The sequence below is a fragment of the Mustela erminea genome, chromosome 8, assembly GCF_009829155.1.
Source record: "Mustela erminea isolate mMusErm1 chromosome 8, mMusErm1.Pri, whole genome shotgun sequence".
NCBI classification, from domain to species: Eukaryota; Metazoa; Chordata; class Mammalia; order Carnivora; family Mustelidae; genus Mustela; species Mustela erminea.
Genome location: NC_045621.1, coordinates 26564477 through 26585032, shown reverse-complemented (window position 1 = coordinate 26585032; position 20556 = coordinate 26564477). Strand labels below are relative to the sequence as shown.

The window sequence follows — 20556 nt, the reverse complement described above, 5'->3', positions numbered from 1 at the left end:
TCTAGAAGTAGACTTGCAGGGTCAAAGAGCATATGCTGAAATGAAGGTTTTAACTGCAGGGGACGTACATGGTAGCTAAAAGATTGAAGATGGCTCTTGCTACGTGTGCTCCCCCACGGTAACCAACCCACGCTGATGTTTCAAATCTGTCTCTTCCAACAGACAGTAAGTTCCAACAAGGCAAGAAGCTGCCCGTCTTATTTATCCTGGCATCCTTGGCATCCAGCCGCATGCCTAACCCATAGCGTCCACGACAGCTGTGAAAGGGAGGGAGAGCGAAAGGAGGAGTTGACTAGAGGCTGGGCCTTGGGTACAACAGTGACTCCATGGGAGCTGTGCTCCCCCAAAGGCCCTGATTCTATGACCTAATGAAATAAGAAAGATCAGGCCCTCTAACAAGTCTCCAAAGGACACCAGAGGGGAAAACGAGCGTAACTCGAATCCCAAGGTCAGGCCGCAGGAGAGAGAACAGGCTTCCTTCTGAGATAAGGAGCTGTACTAGGTGCCAATCTTCCACTTGGCCTGAATGAGAACAGTATCATGGAAGCCAATCTCTCTCCATTCCAGGAAGGGAAAAGTTGAGCCGGAGTTAGAAAGATGGTCTGTCAGGGGAAAAGATAATCAACCCTCTGGGCTTATTTCAGTTTTAACTAGATCCACATTTGCTCTCCAGCTTGACAGAATGATGCTGATGGATACCTTTCCTTTTCATCCAAGTATTTCCCAGTTGGCTTCAGGAGTCCCTGAATGGTATGTTTGGGCACAAATATACCCATGGGATCATGAAGAGGTCTTACCCCTAAGCAAATTCAATAAAACAAAGTGAACAAGTCCTTGGCACTAGCTAGAAGGTTCTCCAAACCCAATATCGAGGCCCGATGCATATTCCAAGAGTGGAATCCACCCGTAGGCCCTCAGTGCTTTTTGAGTGTATGAGTGCCTGAAGACAGAGTGTGACAAGTGTGGGAAGACTACAGCAAGAATTTGGGAGCTTCTTCCCTTCCCAAGCCGATCAAACCAACCAAGTTTGAGAGGAGGATGGAGAAGACGGCCGAAGAGCAATGGGGTTAGGAGAGACCTGCTTCTGACTGGAGACAGGGGACTGACCCTGGAAAGGCAGCGGGAGAGTGGAGAGGCAGGAAGTTTTCTGCACTCTGGTTCAGTCAGACGGGGGAGGGGGGGGCAGGGCTGGGAAAGGAGGGAAGTGGAGGGGAGGGAGGAGAGAAGAGGGAGGGAGAGGAGGGGAGAGCTGGGGAGGCAGGAAGACCGACACACACGGTTACTAGGCCACTTCTCCCCCACGCTCCGAGGAGAGCGCGCCGGAATCTTTCTGGATCTTCTTCATGGAAAAGGCAGGTCTTCCCAGAGGAAGACCACAGAGGTCCATGACAGGCTGCCTCCTGGGAGGTTATGGAAACAGGGGCTGTGGGCAGGCCAACTGGAGAGGCGTTTCGGCGACGGTTTGCCCTGGTATGTGAAAAATTTCTCCTGCTTAGATAGTTGGCAAACATTGGAGAGGCAAAATGGAATTTATTAACAGAAAATATTTGTCGAGGATTGTTCCTTCACTCTCTCTCTGTTCTTTTCTTCCTTTCTCTCTTTTTTTTATCTTCTTTTTCCCAGGGTGGAGGACTTCATCAACAAGGTTCCTTCATCTTTTTTGTGGTCTGGATCTTTGAGCCTGGCTTGAAAGAAGAGGGAGCAGGCATTAGGGGAAATGCTCAGCCCTCCGCCCACAGGATGGCTTCCTTCTCTCCATGCAGGTGTCAGCCTTCTGCCCCAGGAACAGACTGGACTGGTACGGAATTGTCTTTCCAGAGAAATCCCTTCCATTCACATTGGTGTGGGCTTGAGGCCCCACAGACCTGGCCTTGAATCCACAACCCACCATTTATGAACGGTGTGGCTTCCGTCTTTGGGGCCTCCATTTCCTTAGGAGTGAAAGGATAGGGTGTGATCCTTACCTGAAATGAGAAAGTGTCTGGTAGTGAGTCGGGATGGTGGCTCTGCTGCTTCTGATAGAGGACAGAGGGCCTGTGCTAACCTGCCCAGTCAACTAAGAATCAGAATGTGGCAGCTGGGGTTATCAGTTAATAGGAAACCTACCAGAGGCAGCAAAAACAGATGATGTCTATCAAAGGTTCGCTAAGGACCAAGTGTTCTAAACGCTTTATCAGCATGATCGAATGCGCACTACTGTCCTACCATTATTCCAAGTTAATAGTTGGAGAGCGGCGGAATCTGCATTGGAACCCAGACCATCTGGCTCCCCAGTCTACTTTGTGATCCATGATGAATGCTCCATCCCTGTGGCCATGAAAAGGAACAATGGAATAAAAGCACTCTAGAAACTGAGTGGCCCTGAGAGATGAGCTTTTCCAGATTTGTTTTGTAGAGGAGGAAGCTTAGGCCCAGGGAAGGGAAATTCTCTCCCAGCCTCACCTGGACTCTCAGGCAGTCTTGTGCCTGCCAGAAGAGGGCTAGTCCGAGCTGCTGGGGAGAGAGACTGCTCTGCTGGTTGGTCACCTGCCCGGAGAACTGGGGGTCTTCACGCAAATCCTCAAATGTAGCCCACAAACCAAAGCTTTTATGGGGTGTGGACCATGAGGAAGACATCAGGGAGTGCGTTCACTATGGGGGGTGGTACTAAAGAGGGAGGACCACTTCTGTGTGGACCTGGGAATGGGCTTCTGGCCGCCGGAAGCTCATCTCTGATGAGCTAGAAGGAGGCAGCTGTAGGAACACGGAGCAAGAAACCAGCGTGAGGCTCTGTGTGGAGAGCTAGAGGAGGGGGACCCGTGCTCTTTGTCCAGAGGGGTCAGGAAAGATTCAGTTATAATAATCCTAAGAAACCAGGGGCAGGCCTCCATTTCTTCGCCACCTACCCAGAGCCCAGCTACACCCGTGCACAGATACAGCCAACCAGTTCTCAAAATACTGAAAACATCGGTACCACTTGGTAAATAGCCACTGCCCTGAACCCTGGGAGTGCCCCTGGCCGCCCCGTCTCTCCCCCGAGTCCAGCAATTAAACAGTTAACACTTGCCCTGGAAGAGGCCTCTAGTAGCTTGTTCCTGCCTTCAGAGTTGGCTGTTACCAATGGTCTAGGACTGAATCCATTCTTACAGGCTGGTTTTTGGTTTTGTTCTGTTTTGTTTTTTCTTTTTCTAAGATTTATTTATTTATTTGAGAGAGAGAGCACACAAGACGGAGAGCGGGAGCTGGGGGCGGGGCCGAGGGCGAGCGCAGCCACACTGAGCATGGGGTCCGCAGGGCTCCCTCTCAGGACACTGAGCTCATGACCTGAGCTGAAGTCAAGAGTCTGAGGATTAACCGACTGAGCTGCCCAGGCACCCCTCACTCTCACTGTTTTTAACGTTTGGAAGTCACCTCCAGCTGAAGCTCCCCACGTGGAATAAAGTGTCTAAACAGAGCCACATGGGGTCCCTCTGGGTGGCTCCCCGGAGGACAGATCCTGCAGAGGAACCAGAGGGGTAAGAGATGCAATTTAGTGGCTCGGAGAGTGAGGGTTTGGACCAAAGCTCTGATTAAGGCTCCTCCCGTGGCGTCCTGGGGTTTAAACACAGGGTTCAGGCGCCTCCCACATCTCTTTGCCCTCCGCTGCCCCCCCGAGCCCCTCTCCTATGACAGACTTGGAGGGCCAGCCCGGTAGCCGGTAGCCAGCGGTCACGTTATTAATACTCCGTGACCTTCCGTGCTCCAGCCTGGCGGTGTCCTCCGTCCCCTCGTTGCACACGCCAAGGGCTTGTGCTCCCAGACAACACATGCTGGGAGCGTGCGGGCCAGAGCCGCCACAGAGCGCTCCCCAGCAACCCACCAAACCCTCTGCCCTGCAGGGTCCTCCAGAGGCCACCCCATCAGGGTCCAAGGCAGGAGGCTTTCAGCAACGGGCAATTTGCAGGGAAGGAGGCTTGATACCTTCCCAGGGTGTCCTGTGGCTTATGACGGGGGGAAGGGTTCCTGGTCTTCACCTCAGGCCCTCAAGTTCGAAGAGAGGAAGAGCAAAGTAGGACAGGGAGAGAGGGAGGCAGGGGGGCGAGGGGACGAAGCCCATGGCCCTTCTCCTGCATTGCTGTGGGAATGTGGACGGCAGCTCATCCCGCCAGCTCTGGAGCTGGACAGCCCTGGTGCACAACCCGGTTCTTCCCTTTCACCAGCTGTGTGACTCCGGACAGCTGACCTAACCTCTCAGAGTCCAGCCTCCTCGTCTGTAAGATAGAAATCGCCGTCACTCTGAGGCCCTAGACGCATCAGATGAGGTAGCGGAGGCAAGGCATGTCCCCCTGTGACGAGTGTCAGAGCCCTTCTCTTCCTTCATCATAGCAAGTCACACAAGGGGACAAAAACTACTTCCCCAGCAGTCCGGGTCTGCGTAAAGTCACTTCACGGGTTCCTCCTGGCTGCAGCAGACTTCCTCACACGACTTCACCTGGTCTTTTCTCCCCTTGGGTTCCCCATCTCTGGTCACCCCCTCCCCGGGACCAGAGCAGCAAGAGATGCCCAGTCAGGAGATGGTTCCTGAAGCCAAGCAGACATCTCTGAAGGGGTGGGGTCTGCCATTTTGAACTTTGTTCATATTAGGAGCCCCCAACGTTCAGTGTTTCACCTGAAGCTTCCATTTCTAGGAAGATTAAAGGTACAAGGACTTGAGATACACACACATGTTTGACGCACATATTTATTTGACATTCCAGGTGTGGTATTACATATATAATATATAATAATTGAGTACAACATATATAGTATATGTTATGGTGACATAGATTATAATATAATAATATACAATGCATATTATATATTTTATATATGATATATAATATTATAATCATATAAATACTATAGTAATAATGTGTAATATATTGACACCAGAATGTCAAATAAACAATGCTGGACAAGTTAAACAAATATCTATTCATTCTAGTATACTATCAGGCCATTTAAAAATTAGGCTTGGGAAACAATTTAGAGAGAGAGTCTTAAAATATTGAATATGGTGAAAAATCAAGGCACAGAACTGTATTTATGGCATGATCTCAAATATCCAACAGATGTTTGAGTACAGAGGGAAGGCTGGAAGGAAATTCACCAGAATGGGAATTCTGTTCAATTCTGAGTGTTGGAACTGGAAGTGGGTTTTGTTTCCTTCATTACAAAAGTAATCCATGTCCATTGCAGAAAATTTGAAATATGCAAAATGGTATAACCAGAAAAGGTTGTCTTCATTTTTAAAATATTTTAGTAGAAAAATGTTTGGGGGGCGCCTGGGTGGCTCAGTGGGTTAAAGTCTCTGCCTTCGGCTCAGGTCATGATCCCCAGGATCCTGGGATTGAGCCCCGCATCTGGCTCTCTGCTCAGCGGGGAGCCTGCTTCTCTCTCTCTCTCTCTCTCTCTCTGCCTGCCTCTCTGCCTACTTGTGATCTCTGTCTTTCAAATAAATAAATAAAATCTTTAAAAAAAAAAAAAAGAAAAAAAGTTTGGTTTCCACTGGCCTCAGCAAGAACATGGAAACGGTCAGCTCCTCTGCTAGCTGCTACCCACCTCTAGTGTTTGAACACTAGCCTCTGCATACACCTCCCACACTCGTGTACACAGATGTTCACACGCGTGCACCTGGGCACACCCTGAGATTTTACCAAGGCATGCAATGACGTCCCCTGGGGGCCGTGCAGGAGCCCGAGGCTGGGAAGAAGGAATCTGCTGGAGGGAGAGGAACAGACTTCTGGGAATTCAATTCCTGCTAATCATCATCTTCATTCAGAGAGAAGAGCTGGGAGTCTTTGCCAGAGAAATTAATCTATGGGATGGCAGGGGGGTTGCTGTTTTAAGAAAAATAGAAGGAGAGGCATTTGGGGGGATCAGTAAGTTTAGCGTCCGTCTTCGACTCAGGTCATGATCCCAGGGTCCTGGGATTGAGCCCTGAGTCAGGCTCCCTGCTCCATGGGGAGTCTGCTTCTCCCTGTCCCTCTGCCAGCCATTCCCCCTGCTTGTGCTCTCTGTGTGTGTCAAATAAATAAATAAAATCTTATTTAAAAAAGGAAAGAAAAATATATAAGTGACTTACAGGCGTGGGAGGACACAAGGGTTCTTGGTCCCCAGCACCTGCTAGGCCGGTCCTCTCTAGTCCAGTAACAGACAGCTGGTGACTTAGTGGCGCCCAAGAGCCCCACGTGTCTGTTGTGATGACGCACCTGCCCGTCAGGCAGGGCGTGCTGGGGACAGCGTGCCTCTGGTCCATGTGCTGTCAGCTGGGCCTCTGGACCGGGAGCCCCGGATGGTTCCCTCACACGGCTGGCATGTTGGCACTGGGAGCTCGGCCAGGGCCGAGGCCTGGGAGCATCAGTCCCTCTCCACATAGGCTCCTTCCCCCCACAGGCGACTTTGGCTTCTCGCAGCATGGGCTGGGTTCCAAGAGCAAGCATCCCAAGAGACAGGAAGTGGAAGCTGCCAGCGTCTGAAGGCCGGGACCGAGATATTGGCCCAGCACCTCGTGTACTCTGTTCATTTGTCAGACACTCACAAGGCCAGATTTAAGGGAGAGGGAGACATCCCCCTTGTCAAGGGGAAGTTGGATCAAAAAACTTGGAGGCCATGTTTTGAAACTACCACAGGGGCACAGACAAGATCTTTTCTTGGCAAGGGGGTGGTTCCTTCAGGCCAAGCTGTTTCCAGTATCATGGCACTCATGCAGGATGGATGGGGTGAGAAGTTTGTGGAATGAGCCACATTACAACACATCCATAGAGAAGCTGCCTGCTCCGGCAGGGAACAGGAAGCCTGGTATCTCTCTTTTGCCCACCTCCCAGGGGACCCACAGAATGGATCCCTCCAGCCTCTAGGCTCTTCTCCTCCTGTCCCCTCTGTCCCTAACAGCGCTGACCCACCTCCGGTCCCTGATGGTCCTCAGGGCCTGTGTGAACCAAGGGAGTGTGCTGTGACTCCTCAGAGTATGCTAGAAGCCAGGTGGCGGGAGAATCAGGCCACTTCTCTCCAAGCAAATAATGAAGGGGACGAGGAAGCTAGCTGTGCTTGGTGCGGCCCTGTGGGACACAGCCCTGTTGGACTGCCCTTCTTGTGGGACAGTGATTCCCTAAGCCACTGAGAAATGACCTCACGGTTGGAGTGCAGCCCTTCCTTCTCAGAACAAGACACTGAAGCTCAGAGCAAGAAAGAAGCTGGCCTGGAAAGAGAGGGCCTAGTACTCAGTTCTCCTACCCCCAAACCCAGGGTACCCCCTACCAGCCCAGGGCATATCTGTTCCCTCCTTCCTCTGGAGCTCGCACTGTGAGGAGGAGCTCATCTCTGATGAGAACATGTTTCTAGCCCAGAACCCCCTGCCAGGGCACCTACCCATTTCCTCTAAAGAAGCCAGCAGCTGAGCAACCTGCAGAGCCTGGGTTCCCTGGCCCGCATCCCATGATTAGCAGCCAACTCAGCCCCACCCAAAGCAAAGCTGCCCTGAAGTCCCCAGTGCCATTGTCTGTAAAGGCAGGGACGTAGGTACGTTCTACAATACCACCTGACAACCGATTACAATAACGTTTTGCATAAATTCCCGCTGGGTGGAAAGCGTGCCATGGGAAGCTGTGGGCTTACAGGCGGCTTCCAGTGCCCTTCTCTGTCACCCACAGCAGCCCCCACGCCCCTCTCCAGGGTTGTGGGGAGAGGGGAAGAAGCCGCGCCCCAGAATCGCAGGTCAGGTTTTGCATTCTCACTTCAGGATCAAGCCACAGGGGCCCGGGGAGAAGAGGCCCCTGAGTGCAGGGTTCTGGGCCCGTGAGCTGGGAGGGTTAGAGTTCTCTCACGGCTATTCAGCACACCCCGCCAGGTCACCCACATGGCTGTGCAAGTCGGAACCTGCCTTGGGGCCCCAGAGGAAGGAGCAAGGGAAGGCTGACATTCTGCATGGGGCTGACTTGCCTGGACCTGCCCTGTGGGCCACGGGGATCCCATGCCCCTCGCCTTTCCCCACCCGCACTGAGAGCCTGTCCTCTGGACAGTTCTGGTGGAGGATCACTTAACAAATACTTATTGGCTATCAGGTATGTGCCTGGAACTATTACAGACCCTGGGAAGGGAGTGAAAAACCAGGCAAACCAAATGCCTGCCCCTGTGAAGCTAGTGATCTCAGGGAGGAGACAACATCTAGTCGGGGGCGGGGGGCTCTCGAGCACAGGAGAGTAAGGAAGGGCTGGAGACGGCCGGACAGGCTGCTTGCAACCATGGAATCTGGGAAGACCTTGCAGAGGTGATGTTCTGGGAAGGAGACACCTGAGTAAAGGAGCCACAAGGAGAGCTGGTGACAGCAAGACCCAAGGCGACGAGGCGTGGAGCATCACCACCCTCACCCCTGGTGGGGAGGGCATGGCTGGAGGCTGGACTGGTGCTGGGATAGGGAGGGGGAGTAGGAAATGAACCTGGAGAGACCTCGAAGGGCTCCTGCTCTCCCCATGCTGGCAGAAAGCTTAGGAAGACTGACTGTGAGTCCGGTGTCTGTCCTACTCTGTCCTCAGAACCACCCTCTAGGGTGCCTGGGTGGCTCAGTGGGTTAAGCCTCTGCCTTCAGCTCAGGTCATGATCTCAGGGTCCTGAGATCGAGTCCCACATCGGGCTCTCTGCTCAGCGGGGAGCCTGCTTCCTCCTCTCTCTCTCTGCCTGCCTCTCTGCCTACTTGTGATCTCTCTCTGTCAAATAAATAAAATCTTTTAAAAAAAGAAGAAGAAGAAGAACCACCCTCTGTGCACACACAGAAGTCACCAGATCGCAGACTGTTAATGGTGAAACTGGGATTTGAACCCAGGGCCATATGATTCCACACCCCATTCTGTCTCCCCTATGGTTTGTTGCCTTTTGTATAACGGGTTTTTTCCTTTTCTAGAATGGAAGCACTTTCATGTAAGCAGTGACTGAATGGGACCCGATGGCCTAAGGTCTGGGCATTGGACAAACCATGGCAAATGTTTGCCCTTTGGGATCAGCCCTGACCAGTGCAGACAACAGAGACTCGCTCTTACCTGTGCGCTGATCCCTTGCCTCTGCCTTCTCCCCCAGGCTCCAGAAGGGCTGTGGTGTGAGTAACCATGAGGTACCCAGAGGCTGGAACAGAGAGAAATAGGACTCCTCGACAGGCCTGAACCTCCCCTCCTCCAGATTTCTGGGCCTTCGAATCCTGTCTTTTGGAGCCAAAGGAGGACTGAGGAGGCAAACAAAGAGCATCACAGGGGTAGCGTCAGAGAAACAGAGAGCATGCTGCCATGTTTAGAAGCGCAGAGAGCTCTGCGTCTGTTCTGTGGTAATGCTCCGGAAATGTTGGTTTTCTGTACTGAAGATCCTGGAGAATCAAGGTCAGGGAACCACAGAGTACCTGAGATGGGATTAGTCAACCTTATCCTTCCTTGTGTCCCCAGGGAAGCCCAGAGGATGGTCAAGCAGAGCCCAGGCCTTGACCTATTCAGTCAGAAAGTTCCAGCATCGTGGGCAGAGAGCACACGCTGAAGTCAAGTTGCTTTAATTCAGCCAAAATCCCAAAGCACCAGGCCTTATCTTCATCCCCCTGGGATGTGAAAAGGGATTTGAAGAGGGTTGTCATGTAATACAAAAATTGTTTTCCCTTCCATTGTAAAGAGTCAAGGTATTTTTTTCTGTTCACTTCATAGGGAAAAACCTTTCACCAAGCTTCCATCCAGCCTCCTTCATCCCTCCTCTTCTTCCTTTGCTTGTTTTCATCATCCTCATCAGTGTTTGAGTGCTTGTACGATTCTGCCCCTCTCTCCCCCTCCCCCTCACCTTTCTCTCTCTCCCTCCTCCTCTCCCTCTCTCCTTTTCCCCCTCCCCTTCTCTCACTCTCTCCTTCTCTCCATCCCCCCCATCCCTCTCCCTCTCTCATTTCTTCACAATCTAATTCATTCAATTCAATACTTTTCTTTGGGGCTTCGTGGGGAGTTTCTGACATCTGGCAGCGTGGCCAAGGTGTATGTTTTTGTCTGAGCTCTATCTCAAGAATGTTTCACCTTTGTCTGAGCTCTATCTCAAGAATGTTTCACCTTCACCCTGTTCTTCCACTGATACCCTAATCCCATGCAAGTGCAGGAGCACCTTCTGCTGGGACACTAGCCTTGAGAGAGACAACTAGCAGCTATCAGAGCTTCCTGCCTGGGTGTTCAGTTAGAGGCCACATCACACATCCCCAGGCCCATTTCTGGCCAAGCAAAAATTTTTAGAAGAACCATGTTCTGGAAAAATAAAGAGGACACTTTAAAAGACATCGATCATAAAACACGCTCTTAGCATCTTTGGAAAAAATAAGCAGTGGGGTGGATTGATCCGGGGCTCAAGTTTTCAGGTGGGGAAGAAAAGAAACACAGGTAGAATGTTCAGCACTAGCGATGATTTTAAACATGCCTCAGCGTCCGGTGTCCCACTGTTTTTCTGATTCAGTGCATTTATGGGAGCCCTCTGCCCCACCTTAGGATAAACACAGGGAGTCATGAAAAATGCTTTGTTATCAAGCAACCCCGATTTCAAACCCTGACTCAGCCACTCACCAGCTGTAGATGTCAAAATACTGTAGAGCTTTGGGTTTATCTACAAAACACAGACAAAAAATATCTAGCTCTTAGGGTTGAAAGGATTCAATGAGATAATGTCTTAAAGCCTTTGCTAAATGCTAATTTCCCTCACTCCCACATCCTTGCTTTGGGTGCAGCAGAGAGATCATTCAAACAGGTATCCCCACGTCCTTACAATCAAGATTACAACCCTGTTGAGAAGAGCACACTTAGTAATGTATAGTAAACGGCCAAATTGGTGGGAGACTGGAGATGATCAACACGTAAAATGTCAGGTCATAAAGGGGCTGGCCCCCATTAGGACCGCCTGCCAGAGAAGATGGGCTTCCAAGAATTGGGGGTTGGGAGCAGAGCTAAGGCCGGTGATCAGGCCCAGCTGTGGAGGGAGGAAGACAGGACGAGACTGACCCGGGAGGAGAAGCCACGGAGGGGACCACACAAAATCCTCCCGCAGGGAAGGTGCAGGGCGAGGGGTGGAGACACTGAGAAGCCAGGCGAGGCAGGTGGTCATGAGTTCATCAGAAATGAGCTTAATTGCAGAGTCTGCTATCATGAGATCAGAGTTTTATGGCAGGGAATGCTGAAGGCCTCCTCCCCCCCCAGACATGAGGCCCCGAAGGAGGACAGAGCGAAGAGAGCGAGCGGAGGATCACAAACAAGGGAGGGAAGGGGGAGGTTCTCCAGGGCCTCGGAAGGGAGGGACACAAGGGGAGAGGAATCGCGGGGGAGCCCTGGTTTGAGTCAGGATAGAAAGGGAAGTTTGCTGTTAATCTAGAGATGGAGATGTCCTTGGACAAGGGGATTGACTGAAGAAGAAAGCTACGTGGTCAGCGTGGGGCAGGTTTGCGGTGAGGCAGGTGGTCTGGTCCCAGGGACTGTACAACCGCTGGGGGTGGGGGGCCTGCTTCCTTCCAGCATCTACTTCACTCTACCCCTCCTTGCACTTTATTCCAGCATTTTTTTTCCCTAAAACCTCAACAGACTTCCTAACTGGGTCTACCTGGACAAAGGATATTATGCAAGTGTCCAGAGGAAGCCAGAGCGTGTTTCACACCTGTGCTTCCCGAGTCTTAGTTGAGTCCCTGAAATAGTCCGCTAGTGGGCCCTAAAGGGCTCAGACTCCCTCCCTTTTGCAGCAGAAACATAAGAGTTTCTGGAGACGCCACATCAGGGCAAGTCTCATGTCTTATGGAGAGTCAAATGCTATAGAGAATCTTAGAATCCAAAGGTAACTTGGAGATGTTCTTTTCCATGTTCTTGATAATATCCTTCATCAGTTACGTGTACTCCTGATCTCTCCACCCAGCGGGGACTGTGTTGTTTCTCTTTCTGTAAGATACCCTTTGATGAGTAGTCAGAGGTCCCTGGGAGGCATCCTCTTGCCCAGGCCTTCTCCCCCCGAGGAAACCCACCCGTATCTGCTGCTCAACTAGTGTTGCTCTGTGGGATTCTGGGCACCGGAACAGCGAGCAGGCCTAGATGCAGCTAGCATCGAGAATCAAGGAAGAGAGTTCCAGATGGAAGCAGCAGAGTGTGAAGATGCTTGACTGCAGGCCAGCCCCGGGGCGGGGGGAGAGGAGCCGGGGCTTGGAATGCCCTAAAAGGTTCCAGACCAGTGGAGAAAGTCTGCTAGGAACGGCTGAGAGCATCAGCACACAGACCCAAAGGAACGTCTGGTATTTAGTCCTTATATTAATAAGATCTGAGGAATTACAGGCTCCCCAGGATGGAAATCACCCTCACCCTAAAATTCTCATGTCCACACTCCAGCCTCCTGCCAAGATCACCAAAGCAGTGTCCCACGATCAGAGATGGACATCTGCCACAACTCTTCCAGGTCATTCATTCAAGACACCCTCATATTTCTATGACTTTCTAGGCGATGTCAAGAAGAACCCCAAAAAACCAAACTTCAGGCTTTTCTGAAATAGAAGGAAACAGATAAATGCAGGGGAAGTAATGCACATTGATGAAATGAGTAAAGACTAGAGAATAGAAAGCGCTTCTCAGAAGTCTAACAAGGTGTGACGTATAGACCCCACCCTCCAAAGGGAATCTTGATGTTCTTTCTTTGAAAAGACAATCACACTAGCCTCCTCCCCATCTGTAATATGGGAGAAAACATTCTCCACCTTGCATCATTGCTATCACAGAGAGTAAAACCCAGTTTAGATACTAAAGACCTTGACATATCAAAAGGACCCTTCACCCCTAGATCATCTTCCAGAAGCCTTAGGTGAATAAATGGGGCCAGTGCCATCTATAACACTCACAGACTGTCCTTCTTCCAACAGCCAACACCCTTCCTGCTTTCAGATGATAGCTTATTTCCTTCACCAAAGGAACCATGACTTGACCATTCCCAGAACTGGGTGATCCCAAGTCCTCCAAGACCACTTCCCACCACCCTCCATCAGAGCTCCCAGGTAGCAGGTGCAGACTCCCCAGGAGGCAGGACCAGCCCCATGCTCAAATGGAGGTGAAGAAAGAACATGGAGGGCTGTCTTAGAGCCAGAAAAGCCTGGAACATCATCTTAACTCGTGTGTTAGTTTGCACTGCAGCCCAGGGAACTCTGGAGTCCTGATAAGGTATTTTGATGGGGAACAGGGGTAGGTCAGGATTAGTTTTGGGTCCCCTACCCTTGCCTCAACCACAGCAGTTCTGATATTACCCGTCTTATCTCCTAGGGTTCCATATATGCTTTTGTTTACAAAAGGGATCCTGGGCTTCTCAAAATGTTTCTAAAACATCTGCCTGGCAATAATATATTTATAGATAAAGAAACCAAAGTTTAGAGAGGAAAAATGAATTGTACTCAAGTCTTCTTTAGTATCAAATGCCAAGCCCAGTGGAGGAATTCTGTTGAGAAAAGAGCCTAATGCTGTTGACCCCAAACTAATGTGATGTGCACCTAAATCCTGTGTATCCTTATATGTTTGCTGAGCTCTTCCCCCTTCCAATTCCTAAGCCCTGCTAGGACAGGTAGAGGTGCTATTTAGAAATGTCCTCTGTGTATCCTCACTCTGGGGCACCATAAAGCCTGCCTTCAGTTCTGTTGTGTTCATCCTCCATCATTAACACTCTGTGTCACTGGTTGATCTGGACCGTGAACACCTTGAAGGCAGAAACCAGGTCTAATTCCATACATCTGTTTGGTCTCCACATTAAGAACAGTGCCAGTAACTCAGGAGAAGCTCAACAGATGGTTCCTGAATGAACAAATGAAGGAACGAATGGATGCTTACCCTGCACAGACATAACTGCCCTGGTTTCTCTTCTCTAAGTTAACCTCCTCCATAGTTTGTCCCCCCCCCCCCCCATTCTGGGTTACAGAGGGCTAATGCTGTAAATTCTCTCTAAGAGAAAACTGGGCAGATGTACTTGGGAACATTTTAAAAAACTAGGCTGGCATTGGAGAGGAAACAGCCAATATATTTAGCTACCCATGACATGCCAAGGCCTTATTGAGACAGAAATAAGCACTGTAGGAGGAATCTCAATTAAATATTTTTCTAAGCCGTCAGTTCTGGGCTTTGCTTGAACATGGCTGTGGGGCTGGGGTGAAGCAGAGGACAGAAAGCCAAGAGGACTCTGAGTGGGGTTTCTGAATCATCTTGGAGCTCAGTTGCCCACAACAGAAAGCTGGTGACTCCAGGGGTAGGGGACGGGCCCACCTTCCCTAGTCCAAGAATCAGGACACCCTATTCTCAGGTACTTTCCAGCATCTCTTACGTTGGAGGGACATATCTTCTCCTCTACACCACTTCAAAGAGGTCCCATAGATCTGAAATATTCTTCCTGTGAGCTCCACTCAACCATCTCCAATGGTCAACACTCCCAGGGATCCTGCCTCATCGAAAAAGTATTCCAGGAGTGACCTGAGGGGAAACAATGACATTGGGGGGCATCAAACTCTGCCACGCATCCCTCTTACCTTTGTTAAAATACACAGCGCTCCAATCCAGAGGCATGAGGATGACCCTGCCCAGTGACTGGGGCGTGGGTCCGGGCTCTTGGGCCGGGCAGGGTGGGTGAAGGAAGGCACCTGGTGGGGGCACAGGCCAGATCCGTCTGTCACGTACACACATGTGAGTGATAACAAACATCTTCCTTTCTTCAACTTTGAGATCATACTGTTTTGAAAACAGCTTTTCTCACTTAAAAATGTATCATCAACCTTTTCCCCATGTCACTGAGTGTTCTTTTACAACATGATTTTTCACATCTATATAGCGTCGTGCTCTCGTTTGGAAGTCAGACTTTATTTAGCCAACCTCAAGCTGTTAAGCAGTCAGTGTTTCCTGTTATAATACTAAGCGGAACACGCTTGGGGTGCAGTGCAGTGCTCATTCCTCATCTTCTCAAGAAGTAGGATGGCCTGGTGGTGAAGATCAAGGGCCTTGCAGCTGTTCACCCCGGATCTCGACCCCTTAGCTCAAATCACGTAACCTCTCTTGGCCTCCTTTGTTTGTAAAATGACGATTCGCCCACGAAAAGTATGAATACTACTTACTTTACGGGGTTGTCCTGATCATTAAATTAGTTATTAAATATAAAGGCCTGAAAACAATGCCCTCCTTGACACAGTGTCATGGGTTGAGAAGGTACTCAAGCTTTAATCGTTAATGCCTTTGGGGTTATGTTCCTTGAAGAAGAATTTCTGGATCAGCAATTTTATACATTTTTAAAGCCCTTTTGTGATTTTTAAAACATCTTGCCTAATGGGCCTTCTGAAGGATTCTACCAATTTATATCCCCACCGGCAGCTTGTAAAGAAGTTGGATTGTCCACGGTCTTCCGAATCTCTTCTTTTGATTTACCTAAGATGTTTGCTCTCACCAACCTGGACTTCTCTGTAGCTCTAGGATTGAGCACTACTGACCACTCTTTCCCAAAGCCCTCTAATGCCCAGTTCTCTCTCTAGGCTTGCTGGGTCTTCCTTCAAGGCCTCTGATCTGCCTCCATGTTTGTTGTTGTGTGCACTCCCCTGGGACCAGGCAGTGCTGGGGGTTTCCTCAGGTCCGGGCCCTCACTCCACTCTCCACATGCTCTTCCTTGGAGCTCTCGTTCCCTCCACCCACGCCCTCAGCGTGCTAACTGGCATGTCTTGTTCTCACTCATCATGAATGTCCCAATCCCACATTGCCATGGGGGTGTCCATCGTCTCAAAATCTCCAAGCCCAACACCAAATCTGCCCCATCCTGCTGCTGTCATCCCCCTCTGCCAGGCAAGTTCTTGGTTTCCTTCTTCCTGCCTCCAAAGCTTAACGCTTCAAAGATACCGTGGATTCCTCCTTCTCAAACACCTAACCAGCCATCAGATCAAACCATTGTTTAGTGCTCCTAGAGTGTCTCTCCCTTGCCATTTCCAACACTTTCTCTCTCATTCAAACTTTTGTTATAAAGCAGGTCCTCTTGTCGACCAACTCTCTCCTCTCCACACTCCTTCCTTTGCCCAGCCTTGGAATGGATCTCTCTAGATGCCCAGCTGCACCCCTGCTCAAACATCCCCTGCAGTCCTCACAGCCTGAATAAAGCCCACGCTCCTCCACTTGGCATTCAAGGACTTCAAAGACCTCACCCTACTGTATACTTACAGCTGTGTCCTCTACACATTTTCTTTTGCAATTCTCTTTGCCTGGAATGTCCATTTGCTTTAAATCCTATCCATCCTTAAATCATTCTCAGCTTTTCCGTTCGAGCCTACAATGATAACTCATCTTAGTCAGGACAGCTGAGCTACAGGTAATGGTTTGAGAAACACTCAAACTAGTTTCAACCACAAGGATATTTGCAGGCTCCTTTCAAAGGAAACCTATAGGAAGAGTAGCCAACAGGGTCAATGGTAGCAAAGACTCTTGCTAACCAACATCTATTTGTCTGTCCCTCTTTCCCAACAGAACTTAAATTTTTTCAAATCTCACCTCGGCTTCACACAACCACGTGCTCCAGGGAGGCTGCCCACATTCTCAACTTGAGTTAATGGTTAGGGACACAAGTGCTGCTCCCTGAGTTCAAAACTTAGCTCTGCTACTTCCTAGCTATGTGGTCCCTGGGGAAATTATCTGAACTCTTTATTTCATTTCTTCCTATCTAAAATGAGAATAATAATAGTATCTCTTCTCGGGCATTTTGATACAGCACTTAGGAGCGTGCCTGGTACACAATAAAAGTTATATTGTGGAGAGCTTGCTATTTTTACCCCAACTCATAAGACAGTCATGCCATTCCCAGGGCACTTGTCAAAAAGTAATGAGGGCAGGCTGCTAGGGACCTTCTGGGAGATTATGCTAACCCTTCAGAAGGAAACAAAAAGTTTCTGGACTCTGATTTTCTCCAGTGTGCCATATCCAAAGTCTGATATCTGGGATGTGCAGCCCGAGGCCAGTGGGCTTCAGTGTTGACTGAATGATGTCATCAAGTGTGGAGAGCCATGCAGCAGGAGCAGGGAGTCACGTACTAAGCGAGGCCTGAAGAGTGGGAGGAGTGAGAGATTAACCCAAGGACTGTGAGTGCATTCGCGGGTGACGTTTGATAGATACCAGGAGTCAAGGGAAAGGCGCATGATCTGTAGAACAAAGAAAACCTATGGAGTCACGTACGTGCTCACGAGCACGATGCGTGCACATAGATAGTCCTTCTGATTGGTAGTTTTGTTAGTCGTGGTATACTCTGATTGGATATAGTTCGCACTTGGTGGAGATATACTTGGGGGTCTTAGACTGGGGGGGGTCCCCGGCTGAAGATTGTAAATAAAGAAGTTTGCCACTCACCTCGCCTACGGGTCGTTCTTGCGGGTCGAGAGCGACAATCAAGGACCAGGCTCTCCCCTCTCTTTGCTCATTCCTTTTCCATGTGCTGGCTGCTTCCGAGCAGCAAGTTGGTCCCAGCCATCATGTTACAAGGCATAACAGCAACCAGAGGAATAAAGAAGCTGCCCCTTCCCATGGCCTGTAGGAGCAAGAGAAGTTTTCCCATAGGCTCCTGGAAGACCCCCATTCCTGCCTCATGAGCTAGAGTCATGTCACGTGACCATCCTTGAAGCCACTAACGGCAAAAGAAAGAGGATTTTCTGTAGCCTGATCAGGGCAAGCGTAGAGATGGGAATGGAGTCATCGTCCCCTGAGACAACAGCGCAGCTTCCAGCGGTATCTCTACTGGCTCCTTAGTCCACCCGAAGTGGTCCCAAAATAAAGGATTTCCACGTAGAGTTTAAAAAACCCGGGTTCTGGTCTGTGCACTGCTGTTAGCTAGCTGGTGATTCTGAGAAAGTCACTGAACTTCTCTGGGCCAGTGTGTTCCTCTTTAAAGTGGAAATAATTACTCTGCCTTGTTGTAAGAATCCAATGAGAATCTGTGAGAGAGAGCACTTCGTGAGCTTGAAGTTGCTCTAGCAATGGGAAGTGAGTGAATTCCAGAGGGCTGTTGTCCTCTTTGACAAATCCACGCTCTGAGGCATGGATTCAGCAGCCAACTTGGGAAGTGAGTCAGGAATCGGTCTCCATCCACACAGCTGCTCTGTTGGGCTCTCTTGTCTCATTCCCCCCTCTTGCTCCTGGATCAGTAGCCCCACTGAGGGCCCTCTGTCCATCTCTACCTTTGTGGTGGCAGGGCTCTTTGAGGAGTCTTTGTTTTAGTTCTCTTTCTTTTTGAAAGACATGTTTGAGTATCGTTGACACATGGTGACATACTAGTTTTGGGGTACAACAATGTGATTCAGCAAGCCTGTATGTTATGCTGCGCTCATGTGTCACCACACAGCACTCATAATTTTTAATTTTTAAATTTTTTTTAAAGGTTTTATTTATTTATTTGACAGACAGAAATCACAAGTAGGCAGAGAGGCAGGCAGAGAGAGAGAGAGGAGGAAGCAGGCTCCCTGTTGAGCAGAGAGCCCGATGCGGGGCTCCATCCCAGAACCCTGGGATCATGACCTGAACTGAAGGCAGAGGCTTTAACCCACTGAGCCACCCAGGCACCCCACACAGCACTCTTAGACCATTGACTGTGCTCCCCATGCTCAACCTTGTATTCCCATGACTTGCTCATTCCATAACTGGAAGCCTGGGTCTCCCCCACTCCCTTCCCCCTCTAGCAACCATCCATTTTCCCTCTGTATTATAGGTCTGATGTAGCTTTTTATCTGTTGATTTGTTTATTCATTTGTTTTGTTTTTTAAACTCCACATGTAAGTGAACTCATATGAAATCTGTCTTTTCTGACTTATATCACTTTGCATGATACCCTCTAGATCCATCCATGTTGTTTCAAATGGCAAGGTCTCGTCCTCTTCGTGGCTGCATAATATTCCATTTGACTGAGGTGTCCTTAGGAAAGACTCCTTCAGATGCCCACATCTATCCACCTCAAATCTCACTTTCAGGCGGGCTGTGATGTCGCATTTTCATCCAGAAGCTCTAGGCTAGCTTTCCTTTGACCCAGTCTCTTGGCATCTGTCAGAGTTGGGCGGGGAAGGTGTTAGAGAGTAGCTATTAAAAGCACACCTTCCAGAATCAGGCAGTCTCTGGGTTAAAACCTGGACTTCGATGCTCAGTAGCTGGTTAATCTATGCAAATCCCTTAGCCTCTACACCTGGTTTCCCCATCTTTAAAATGGAGTTATGAATGTCTGTCAGGCTGCTCTGATCAAACATGAGACCCAATTAGGATGATGCCTGGCAGGTAACAAGAGCTCGCCAGGCAGAATCGAGGCTTTCTAGCCTATATGTAACAATTACTAGGGAAAACCTGAAGAACCTAATTCCAACTCCCCACCAGCCCTTGAGCAGGTGGGAGTCTTGGAAAGAGGAGGAGGAGATCTGGGTCCCAGTCCTAGCGCTTCTACCCTAAACCGTGTACTCTCCGTCATCCCATTCCTCTCCGAGCTTCTGTTTCCTGGTCCATACGGCATTAGGGCTGTGCTCGGAGGCCCCTTCTCATGCAGATGTTCGTGAGCTTCTTTTGGGGGGCTCTCAAGTTCTCCCATGAGAAGACTTTCCTTCCGTCTCCTCCTATCTTCTGATTTTCAAAAGAGGCTCCTGGGACAGTTCGGGCGTCCACGCATTTGCTCCGGGGGGGGGGGGGGTCCTCCCTGTTTCGGGGCATGGACACTCCATCTCCAGATGGGTGCTGCTGCCACCCCTTCCTTCACTGCCATCTAGGGCTCTCCCTGGGCTTCCTGGAATGCTGTCCCTCCCTTGCCGCCCCCCCTCCCCCGATCTCTGTGTCCTCTTACTTTTTATCTCCTGCCAAAATTCCTGGCTCCTTCAGTCAGGTAGAAAATCGGTTTAGTTCGAGCCTATCTGGCACTTTCTTAGATCCTCCCCTGTCTCTGGCACATTCCTTGTGTTTGGGCAGGACCCAGAGAGCTGGAGAATTCCTCTCCCTCCTTAGCGTGGGTCCTCATGTTGGCATGCCAACAGCCCCAAATATTTAAAGCAATCATGAAAATGAGCTCAGAGTCCCATGCCAGCTCCTTGAAAGGAATTAGGCTAAAAACAGGACAAAGGAAGAGGTGAGGCCAAACGGAAAATGCCATGAAAGGCCCTGCCCAGCACTGCCAGGGCTTAGAACCCTCCTCGTAGGCTCCATTCATCCGCATCCAGGCACCGTGCTGGGCACTGGGGCTGCCGAGTCCAGTAAATTGTCATGCCTGCCCTCGTGGAGCCGCCGGTCCAGCTGGGGAGGCTGCACAAACAGCCCATCCCAGTACAGGATGGCAAGTATGGCCAAGAAGCCACCAGAGGTCCAGTGGAGCCACCTGGGATGGGGCCTCGGCTCTGCTGGGGAAGGTCAGCGATGCATCTCCAAAGCCTTGCCCCGGGCCTGACTGAAGACAGGCAGCCACCAGGGTACGAGGCAGAGGACATGCTTCCAGGCAGAGGGGAACTAGCAGAGACTAAAGCACAGGAGCCAGAAGCAGGATGGAGAGAGGAACAAGAGCTCACGTGTGACTGCTCTGCAAACTGGG

General features: G+C 50.2%; 1 long non-coding RNA gene across 1 annotated transcript; it reads right to left on the bottom strand.

Moving 5' to 3' along the window:
* Nucleotides 1-1538: 1538 nt before the first annotated feature.
* On the bottom strand, nucleotides 1539-16516 carry LOC116597513. The gene is made up of 3 exons (XR_004288650.1): nucleotides 14522-16516; nucleotides 9033-9211; nucleotides 1539-1685 (listed from the first exon to the last, which is right to left on the bottom strand). It is a non-coding gene; the product is annotated as an uncharacterized LOC116597513 (long non-coding RNA).
* Nucleotides 16517-20556: the final 4040 nt, after the last annotated feature.